Below are 12,226 nucleotides of genomic sequence, written 5' to 3'. Positions count from 1 at the left end.
GGGATCCCAAACCAGCATTTGGACATGTACATGCCCATCTCACTCAACTAACTAACTAAAGCAGCCAGCTCTGGGATCTTGCCAGCATTCTCGGTAGGGTCTAATGTTTGCAAGCTGAGGGCTCTCTCAGCTGCAGCTCCTTGGCGACATGCAGATGGGATTCCTGTTATCTATTTCCTGCTCCAGGGAGGGGTTTGATTTTTTTCCTGATGGCTCGTTGATTTGCCCATGATGATGTGGTTTCATATGCTGCTTGCAGAATAAGGCACATGAGTGACATTTTCTTGCATATAATTCCTTTATTTATGCTATTATCCTCCTCCACAGTTTCTCCTGCGATTCCTCTTTGCTTTAAGCACTGTTGGTAGTTCTTCTGGAATCTGTTGCACTTTTCAGGTAGTCACCTATTGCTGTTGGACTGTTTTATGACTGTAAATGTTTAATTTTCCCATTGTGTTTCGGGTCAGCAGGTGAGACAAAGCAATCTGTCTCTCTATAAATCTCATATGACTGCATAGTTTGCATGCTAACTAACTGTCCAGACATACCAAGGAGCACTGTGTCACTACTGCATAAAATAGCTTCATGCCTTTTAACAGACCTCTGGCACCAGGAAAATTTTATATTACCCCATTAATACTGCAGAAAGAAAATGGGTGCAGCTGTAGCTATAACTAAGCAAGACACGCCCTCCTTCAGCTATGGCAGCAGTTTAAATAAGGGTATGGTTACACTTGAAACTTCAAAGCGCTGCCACGGCAGCGCTTTGAAGTGCGAGTATGGTCGCAGCGCCAGCGCTGGGAGAGAGCTCTCCCAGCGCTGCACGTACTCCACATCCTCTACAGGTGTAGCTTGCAGCACTGGGATCCGCACTCCCAGAGCTGTGGCACTGTTTACACTGAGGCTTTACAGCGCTGTATCTTGCAGCGCTCAGGGGTGTGTTTTTTTCACATCCCTGAGCACGAAAGTTGCAGCGCTGTAAAGCGCTAGTGTAGCCATGGCCTTAGTGATGGCTTGGGCAGTTGCATGTCTCATCAAATGTCCCTTAGACCGTCTACAAAAAATTGTTAATCCTCCGAGAGGCCTCAAAATACCCTGATTGAATTAAGCAGATCAGGTGAAACAATAGGTGTGTTGTATTTAGTTTCCCTAGGAAATAGGGATTTCTTCAGAGACAATAAGAGATGAGAAAAATCCGATAAAATGTAAGAGAGAGAAATCCAATAAGGGTCATTCAACATGCAATAGGGTGCTGTAGAAGTGACCCTAAATACATACAGGTTTAATAGAGAAAGATATGCTTTCTAACAAAAATGTAAGCCATCCTGTAGAATGGAACAATGTATGCCCTTGCTATAGAATTCTATAGAGAGTTAGGCAAAAACCATATTATTATCTATTAAATTATAAGGAGATGGGGTGAGAGATGAAAAATAATTGACAAAATGCTGATACATTTCATGAAAAGAAAGACCCAAAACTATCCTGGTAATAAACTACAGCTATTCACTGGAAAACTTCCAACTCCTTCCCATCTGTGATTTAGAACATCTGCGATTCTGCAGGTAAAGCAGGAGACAGAAATATATTGGGACCTTCTTCCAAGCCAAAACAAATTCCCAGCATTACACACATACATCCTCCACTCCAACATTTAGATGCGAGAGCGTAGCCAAACATTTGAGGTTGACATTTTTGAAGGGGGTTAAAGGAATTAGGCGCTCAACCCTTTCAGAAACATACTACTGGCCAGACTGGATCCAACTCCTGGTCTCTCTAATCCAAAATCTTGTTTCCAACAACAGCCAGAATGAAAGTGAAGGAGAGGAAGCTGCAATTTGTCAGAGCAGACAGATGTGTGATAATCTGCCCTCTACAATGAGATCTCCTTCTCATCCCTAACAGCAGAGACAGTTTAAGCCCTGAAGCATAAGGTCTAATATCTCCTCCGCAATTTGTCTGTTATAGTCAAGCTTGTCAGAAATCTTTTTCTAATATATAATTTTGACAGCTGTCAGTTTATTTTAAACCATTTTAATATTTTCATTTATTTAAATTTTTACAGTCGCACAAAATGATGAGGTTTTACCATTATTTTTGGTTATTTTTCTTGATTTAAATGTTCACAGTTGCAGGAAATTATGGGAGTGGGTCAGACAATTATTTACTGAGCGTAGACATTGAGAATCCAGAAGTTAAAACACAAATTGTTAACATCACACTTCAAAATAGCCAAAGTAAATATCTTTAAATCAACAAACCGTCCTGTGATGGGTTGGATCACAGAAACCCCTAGGGGTTGCCATCTGATGTGCCAAAACTACTTCTGCTCCTGCTTTCCTGCCCCAGCAGCTTAGAACTTCAGTGCCCTGCCTGGTTTGGTTTGAGCCAGACCTACTAGCCTGTTGCGAACCTAGACCCAGAGTCTGAACCATGTCCCCTAACAGCTGTAGGCTTAACTGAAAGGGGTTTATTACAGGAGTGGATGGGTGAGATTCTGTGACCTGCGTTGTGCAGGAGGTCAGACTAGATTATCATAATGGGCCCTTCTGGCCTTAAAGTCTATGAGTCTATAAGTGTTCCTGTCTCTAACACTCAGATGTCCAACTCTCAGTGGGATCCAAACCCCAAATAAATCCTTTTTACCCTGTATAAAGCTTATCCAGGGCAAACTCATAAACTGTTCACCCTCTATAACACTGATAGAGAGAGATGCACAGCTGTTCCCCCACTCCACCACCCCTCCCTGGCATTAATACATACTCTGGGTTAATTAATAAGTAACAAGTGATTTTATTAAATACAGAAACTAGGATTTAAGTGGATCCAAGTAGTAGCAGACAGAACAAAGTGAATTACCAAGTGAAATAAAATAAAACACTCAGATCTAAGCCTAATATAGTAATACAATTTAGTACAGATAAAATCTCACCCTGAGTGATGTTTCAATAAGTTTCAATCACAGACTGGTCCCCTTTCCCCTGGTACAGCCCTTGTTCCAGCTCAGGTGGTAGCTAGGGGATTTCTCATGATGGCTGCCCACTTTGTTCTGTTCCACTCATTTATATATCTTTTGCCCAAGGCGGGAATCCTTTGTCCCTCTCTGGGTTCCCACCCCTCCTTCTCAATGGAAAAGCACCAGGTTTAAGATGGATTCCAGTTCAGGTGACACGATCACATCACTGGAAGACTTCATTATCCACTTACCAGCACACAAGTAGACAGGGAGACTTACAGGTAAAACACCAGCCATCTGCAGACAATTGTCCTAGTTAATGGGAGTCATCAAGATTCCAAACCACCATTAGTGGCCCACACTTTGCATAATTACAATAGGCCCTCAGAGTTATATTTCATATTTCTAGTTTCAGATACAAGAGTGGTACATTTATACAAATATAATGACCATACTCAGTAGATTATAAGCTTTGTAATGATACCTTACAAGAGACCTTTGGCATGAAGCATATTCCAGTTACGTTATATTTAAACTCATTAGCATGTTTTCATAACATCAGATAGAGTGAAACGTCACACATACCTTTTTTTTGGTATTATTCATTGGATCGTCTATTTGTAACCAGGCTAATTCAAAAGTCTAATCACTGGAGTTCTCAAGCAGCATTTTGCTTACTTCGCCTATCTGTACATTTTGATGATTATCAATGGAAGTATATTTTCGTCAGTTTGTGTGTGGCCAGAGAAATCAACCAATATTTACCGATAACAATCTCATCCTGCCAAGTCTAGTTCTAATCCTGGGTAGCCAGCTATATGTCTAATCCCTTTTTGAATCTTGCCAAATATTTGACTTTAGTGCCTTTGAAAATCTCATCCTACAGTGAAGCTCAGCTCCCGCCCGTCACATGTTCTCAGTCTACAAATTTTGTAAGATGACCAAACAAACTGCTGAATGATGACACTTCCTGGTAAGGGTATTCTTGCTGCATGGCACCAAACAAGGACAGGTCATTGTCAGAAGGGACCACTGTCAGAAACGCTGACTCCATGGGTGCTCTGGGGCTCAAGCACCCACCAGCCACAGCTGTTCGGTGGGGCCATCTATCAGCTGTTTGTTTGGTGACTGGCAGGAGGCACTTGGGGGAGGCTGGGAAGGGGTCTCGGGTGTGGGGAAGGGGCAGAGGTGGGGCCTCAGAGGAAGGAGCAGAGTGGGAGGGGGCTTTGGGGGAAGGGGTAGAGTGGGGGCGGGGCCTGAACGGGGAGCAGCGGTGCAGTACCCACCAGGAAAAATAAAAATCAGCACCTGTGACCATTGTGATAATCTAATTGACCTCCTGCAAGAAATCTTTCGGTCCCTTTCCGTTTGTGACTGACACACCGGCTGACTAGTGAGTTCTGACACCATCTCTCCCTTTGTCCTTCACTGCAGCCACTATGCGCTGCATGGCTCAGGGGATGGAGACAGGGCCGTCTCCGTGAAAGGGCCCACAGCAGTGGAACATACTACCTCCAGAAATTAGTAGGAGCCTGAATCTTTCAGTCTTTAAGACTCAGCAACATTTCTTGTGGAAGACCATGAAAAGCAATTAACTGGGAATCGTGACTTCCTGCGGGTCATGGGGACGTCCTGACTGGACACTCTGAGTCCTAACTATTAAACAAAATAAAAATAGAAGGGGTCTCACAAGGCAGAACTGAGGGGCCTTGGCACTGCTATTTGGGGAAAGCGTATGTGATTATCGCCATTCCTATTAGTTTGCAACCTTTATCACCACCGTATTTACCGATAAGGTTAAAGTTTCACTAACAGCCAAAGATACTGATAGAGATCAAGAGATTAAATTCACTCACTATCACACATTCTCTTCACAGAATGCTACTGGTCCCCACACAGGAGGAGGAAAAAAAGACTTTCATCTTTCCACTTGTCATTTACAACTCCACTTAGACTGTTTAATAGGATGTTAGCGAGACAAGGTGGGTGAGGCAATATCTTTTATGGGTCCAACTTCTGTAATATTGCCCCTGGAGTCTGTTAGGAAGCTAATTACCATTTTACTTATTTGTGGAGTCCTCCTCCGTGAAGGTTTGGCATTAGCCTACTAGCCAGCTGAGCCAAGGACTGAAGAAGAAAGAGACGGGCTTTTCAGCGCTCTCTCATCTCTTCTCAAACCTTTCATGTGTTGTTTATTGCTGAAAAATAACTCATTCAGACTAGATGGTCAAGAATAAAAAAAAAAAAAAACACCCATGAGCCTAAAAAGTAGGCTTCTAAAGCCACCTTTTGGCTCCAACTCACATCAATGGGGGCTAATTGGTGCATCGCACCTATCCTTTCTGTGAGCTGCATCTCCATACTAAGAGGAGGGTAAATATGCTGCATTGTAGAACTCTAAAGGCCACTCTCCAGCAGCAATACCCTGATGAATACTCCTAGACAAAAACTCTCTGAAGACGGAGCTAAGGTTGAGAGCACATCGCAGTACTTTCGGGCAAAGGCGTCATAGAGATGTTGCAATTACGTCAAAACCAAGCATTATCAACCCAGAAATTCAGAGCTATGGTTAAACTCAAAGGAATTCAAACATAGTAAGGTATTGGAATGCACAGTTAGGGCATCCAAACAACCTTCTTTCTGCCCTATAGAAAAGTCACACAAAAAATCCATGGTTAGGCTTATGGAATTTGAGTATTCGCGGACTCAGATTAGATTAGGCTGATCGTTCAATCACATTTGATTTTTAACCTTCCCCGTCTGGCGTCACTACCAGGCAGAGGTAGCGTTGTTCAAATTCTTTAGGGATCACCCATTCTACACTCTTGCCATGTGCAGACTACCCATCGCTGGTCGGAGTACTTGGGAAGAAGATGGACTGGTGTAAGCAAGCCCACGCAGGGAGATGCTGTGAAGGCTGTTGGGTAATGCACTGAATGGACCACAAGCTCAGGAGCAAGTGTGTCCTTCTGCTGCAGCTACTGCTAGCCTCTTGCCACCATCGTTGTCCAGCTCTTGGGCCTTCCAGCCCCAACACCCAAGCGGCCTGGTCTCCAGTCTTCACAGCCAGCTCCCAGGCTTCTGTTGAGCCCTCTACTGGCTAGAGGCTGAAGTGGCTGGCTGCAGCACCCAGGAACAAGCCAGGAGACTCAATACACTATGTCCAAGATTGAACTGCTGCATGCCCACATCATGGCCACTCTATAGCCATCTCCTTGCCCTCCCTGGGCTAGAACGGATCCCTGTACAGAGGGGCCTGTGTAATGCCCAGTGCTTACCACTTCACTCTCACTGACAGGGCTTTGGGGGAGCTTTCTGCACAAGGGTGAATTTCATCCTCCATTCTCTTCCCGGCTGAGATCCAATGGACAGCACAGTAGCTCTTACCCTGTGAGCTTTGACAGCTCGCCTCTCCCCTGCTCCTCTACGACCTGCCTTCCCCAGGAAAACCAAGCCATCTGGGCGTGCATGCTGATCAGAACGCTAGCATTCGCCAAGGAATTCAGGGATTTTATTTACTTACTTAAATAAAAAATAAATAAATGAGCTTCAGTGTGGAAATGTCAGGAAGCAAAAAGCCTGGCTCCTTTCCCAGACAGCAGATTAAAGTGGGGAACTATCCAACACCCTCCCATCATTCTGGCTAAGCAGGTTTAGCCTCAGTTCACAGGGATGAAATCATGGGGTGCATCCCTTCGCTGGATTTATTTCCTGTCAGTCCCTAAGGAAGGTGACGCTGCCTTTCCTGCTGGCTGCTTGAATTCAGGTACAAGGAAGAGAGCGCCACCGCACAGACAGCTTGGCTTTTGTTCTATATTTAAGTATTTGTCGAAAAAATAACAAATCTGTTTAGAAACTGGGGGTATTCTGATTGCAGCTGGCTAGTGACTGGGCTTTGCTGAATGCTGCAGGCCCTCCTACGTCCTGCTACATACACGAGATTCCATGATGAAACATTTGCCAAGACCGTTCAATCATCTCTATATTCAGAGGCTGGATTGGGACAGGAAGTGCCAGGACTTTTCTCTGCTGGCAGTCATTTTGTACTCGAAGAGGGCGTTCTCCACCCCAGCTACTGCTGCTTTGTTCTAAATGGCCAACCAACGAGTCCCCCTTGACAGATGAAGGGGTGCGTTGCTGCATCCTTAGCTAATACAGGAATTGCAGCTTCCATATGTTGGAGCAGATTTATACTGCTCAAAAGGGGATTTTTTTTCTCCAAGTCAGTTTAGGATTTGAGGGGTGCAAAGCTGGTTTAGACCCACCTTTCTCCATTGTTCTCCTCAGCCAGGCAATGTGTGAACTCAGCCTCACTGAGAATCTGGCCCGAAACCTGTAGACATTATGACTGTGACACAAATCCTTGCACATGTTCACAATGCAGTGATGTCTGTCTGCATCTGCAAGCCACCAGGAAGGATAGCTCAGAGCAAAATGTGCACTTACTCCATTCTTCTCAACTGGGTGTTGACTCTGCAGCGTGTTCACTGTTAACACATATGCCACTGACCCAACCTTATGAGCCAGAATGGGCAAGCCTATGATGAAGAACTGCACCATCTCCTGAAGATGTCATTTCATGAGTGGGTGAAATGTGGTCTGTGGGGAAGTATCTCAGTAGAGTATCTGCACATGCTCTGTTCCCCTAAACTGACCTCAATTCAGCATCTGTAGCCTTCTGAGAAGCCTCCTGAACTGAAGTTACAAGGTGGAAAGAGACTGCTCATGGGATACTATTAATACTTTGGAAGCGGTGGCCATATGCTCCCTGGTCTACATCCTCAAAAGTGTTTAGATTCCTTTCTTCCACTGATTTCACTGATTTCAGTGGAAGTTAGTAGCCTAAATACAGGGGTCAGATCCTAAAAGTTATTTCTTCAGTCATATGGCTGCTGGGCCAGAAAATCCTGGCATTTGAATGACCCTGTTTTCAGGTGGACGCACAAGGGGCCACTCCGGAGAAGAAGAGAAAGGTTCTGACTAAGGTCCTTGCCAGGTGTCTACAGAGGATGGATTTGCTGATCCTCAGGCAGACCCAGACACACACGGAACTCCCAGCCTTCTCAGCACAACACACTTCCGCGCCGTTTATCTGGAACGGATCTCATTTCAGTGTACGAGATGTGGCCTCCAGAATGGGATGGGTGGCCTCCTTCCTATGCACTGAGGTTAGCGAATTCCCCCTCCAGCCCTGTTATGTCTGCAGCACTGAGTAGGGGACACACACCACATCTTAGCTTCACCCACTAGCATCTCAGCAGCCACACGTGACTTTAGGTGCCCTGCCAAAGTAGCCTCGGGACCAGCACCATCCGCTCATACCATGACACTGCAATGTGACAGTGCAAGGACCCAGTGCTGCCACTGCTCTTCCAAAGGGTTGGGAAGGAGGCGGAGGCACCAGGGAGATCACACACCTTAAGAGGCTGCCTAGGTTTTTTGTTCGTCTGCTTAAGTCTCTCTCTTCCCTTACGGTTTAGGGAGCTTGGTTCTGTGTCTCAGCCTGCTGCTCCCCTTCAGCTTGACAGGCATGCCCTTCCCTCACTCCCAGACAGTCCCGACCCACCCCAAGCTGATTTCCACCAGGCCGAAGAAGAGCGGATGCTAATGTCACTGGTATAAATGAGTTCTCCCCCAAGGCAGCATAACAACAAAGTACAGGATTTATCTAGCTCTTTCCATCTTCAAAGTGCTTTATGAACATTAACTAATTAATTAAACAGCCCTCCGGGGGTGCTGGAAATAGAGGCATTCTGGGTGGAGCTCAATCCCCTTGGGAACCTGGATATTTTTTTGATGGGTCCACAGAAGTCTCTCTCTCCACCCCAGGCCCTCTCCCCCATCTCCAGCACTGACAACATCTCGTGCGGCTGTTTACTAAACCACGTGTACTTTACCTGGCCAAACAACGCACCAACTCTGGAGAGATTATCTCCCATATAACATGCCTTGTAAGGATGGACTCGGGTAGCTCAATCTATTTAGCTTAACAAAGAGAAGGTTAAGGGACGACTTGATCATAGTCTGCAAGTATTTACATGGGAGAAAAAAAGATAATGGGCCCTTCAATCTAGCAAACAAGATGCAGAGGCTGGAAATTGAAGCTACACCAACTGGAGACTGGAAATAGCATATTCATTTTTAACAGTGAGGAGAGTTAACCACAGAACAATTTCCTAAGCGTCGTGGTAAATTGTCCATCAATAGAGATTTTAAAAGCAAGATGAGATGTTTTTTAGGAAGATGCACTCTAGTTGAAAAGAAATTATTGTTGGGCAGTTCTCTGGCCTGTGTCATATGCAGGAGGTCAGACTAGACCAGGGATCGGCAATCTTTGGCACACGGCCCGCCAGGGAAAACCGCTGGCAGGGCAGGACAGTTTGTTTACCTGCAGCATCTGCAAGTTCAGCCAATTACAGCTCCTACTGGCCACGTTCGGTTCGCTGTTCCAAGCCAAAGCAGGAAGTGGCATCCAGCACATCCTTGGCTCATGCCACTTCCTGCAGCCCCCATTGGCTGGGAACAGTGAACCATGACCAGTGGGAGCTACAGTCAGCCGAACCTGCGGACGCTGCAGGTAAACAAACCATCCCAGCCCACCAGTGGATTTCCCTAACAGGCTGCGTGCCAAAGGTTGCGGATCCCTGGACTAGATGATCCCAGTGATTCCCTCCTGGCTTTGGAATCTATTAATCTATAACTTGTTACCTCTGCTGTACCTATGTGAGGCAGTGAGGCCTTGTCATTTTCTGCAATGATGCTTCAAACCCTACATCTTGGCAGGGGTTAGACTAGATGACCCTTGCAGTCCCTGCTAACTCTGGTTCTATGATTCAAAGAGAAGTTCCCCACAGACCAGGACACACCAACTTAAAGCAGTACCAGAGCTGCCAGAACGACAAATGCAAACCCCACAGACATGTCTCCACTGCCACAATGATCAATACAAACACACAACATACCTTTCAATATCCAAGAGTGCTACATATGCCTATCATAATATGTGGTGTACCTCATCCAGCGCACTAAATGCCCACAAGTATGTAGGTGAAACCAAATAATCACTACGCTCTCAAATGCACTCGCACGGGAAAATGATAAAAGACAAAAACACCCCCATCCCGTGTGGGTGATCACTTGTCAGAAAGCGATCATACCACATCTGACCTCAGCCTCAAAGAAAACCTGCACAACACTTTCAAAAGCTGAGCCTGGGAGCTTCAATTCATTACGTTGCTAGACACTAAAAATCATGCTCCTAATAAAGACACTGGATTTATGGCTTATTACAACAATCTGTAACCTACTAATCTCCCTTTTCGTCCTCTGCCTACGGGGGGTGGTAACAGGCCACTTCACCATGAATGGTCCCTTAGAATATGTGCTAACTACTCATGGTAAACTATCTGTTTGACCAACTATTTAGCTGTGACAGGCTGAGTTCCTTTCCCAGACCCAAGGAAGAGCTCTATATAAGCTTAAAAGCTTGTCTCTCGCACCAAAAGAAGTTGGTCCAGCAAAAGATATTACCTCACCCACCTTGTCACTTTAGTGCAAGGACTACTGGAAAATTCATTGAACATGCCTTTTAAAAAAATTATTTATTAGATTTGCAGTCTCTAATAGTGGAATCAGCTAGGTCATGGTGAGATGGCCTTTCTTGTTTACAACAACATCCCAAATCAATGTTACATTGACACAGGAAGAGGGAATGAGGAGGAAATGTTCTGATGCGCACATGCAAATACCAGACATGAAGCAATTGTGGCCTGAGCATGTCTTTACGGGAACAAAACATCAGATCTGCCTGTTGACAATGATATGTGCAGCCACACCCTTCGTCTGGATGAAACTTACTTTCTGGAGGAAAACATCACATCATTGCTGGCTCTGAACCGTTATGAACCCACCAGTGTAGCTGAGAGTCAACCCAGACTGAAGAAACTGGCTGATTCTTCAGACCTCACAGCAATATTCTGGGATACTGCCACCTTATGGTAGCTTGGAGTCATATCAAAGGAGTGGAAAGTGAGAGCGGAAAAGGGTGGGAGAAGAGGAAGTAGTTATTGTACAAGTGCGCCTCCAAGAATTATAGCATCCCTCCCCAGTCATGTATTGCCTTTGTGCTACTGGGTTCTCTGGATGTGCTGGGACAGTGCACAAAGAACAGACAACTTTACCGAGCTTTCTTTGGCATGCTGGACAATGCTGCTGTGACAGGCGTCCTCGGTGTTGAGATCTCTCCGGACAGAGTTACTCACACTGTATTTCCCATTCCTTTCTCAACCCACCAGAAGAGGAAGGAGCTCTCTGGGCCCTGGCGATGGCTTGCCTGACTGGGAGGCAAATCCTTTAAACAAAGATGGAGTATTGATTGGAGATGCCAGCAGGGAACATCGGTAGCATTAAGCAACCTGCTGCCCTGCAAGCCTAGCCAACCTTTTCGCTGCTCCTTTAATGTTCCATTGGGACACACAGAGCAGTTTCATGTTTGATATGGTAACCACATCAACAGATGTGAAGTCCCCATGGTGGCACCACATTATCCTTTGTATAATATAGCCCTCCCCACCTCTTTGGAAACGTGCAAATGATGCCTATGCTCACGCACCCCAAATCTGGAAGCCTGGGGCAAATCTAATTTGCGGGATAGATGCAAAGGCATTTTTCAAGCACTTAATATAAGGGGTTACTTCTATCGCGTATTAGATACCTTGACTATCCTACAGTACAGAGAGGAGCAGCAGGCTGGGATTTTGGAATGCTCGCCTCCTTCTTATCGTGTGGTTCTATTTGGAAACTGACTATGGACAAAAAACAGCTTCTTGTTGTACAGATGTGCTTCCCGTGTGCGCTCAGGCTCAGATCCAGATCAGCACTCTTTATAACAAGTAAGAGTTTTTTACTGCTCTTCACTCCTGTTGTCAGATAAGAGAAAGTGAACTGGATTCCCTCCTTTCTTGTGCATCACCAGCTGGATTGTTTACAACATTTCAATCAGACAGCCAATCAGCTACGACGGTGCAGCCGCCTCACCGAAGGCATCATTTGAAGATGGAGGCGTTGTACAGCTGTAAGTGAAGACAGAACTTGTTCTGAGGAATCTTTAATAGTGGTGCACAAGAAAGAAGGAATCTGACTTGATCTTCAGATTGCAGGTTGAGTTTGCAAGGCTGGGAGTTAAAACAAACAAGCAAACATACAACCTACAATGATTTTGCTTGAAAACTGAGCGTGTTTGACATAGAATCACTGAGGCACAATACACAT

Source organism: Chelonoidis abingdonii, chromosome 5 (assembly GCF_003597395.2).
Source record: "Chelonoidis abingdonii isolate Lonesome George chromosome 5, CheloAbing_2.0, whole genome shotgun sequence".
Taxonomy (NCBI): domain Eukaryota; kingdom Metazoa; phylum Chordata; order Testudines; family Testudinidae; genus Chelonoidis; species Chelonoidis abingdonii.
Note: the sequence above shows the minus strand (reverse complement) of the source record.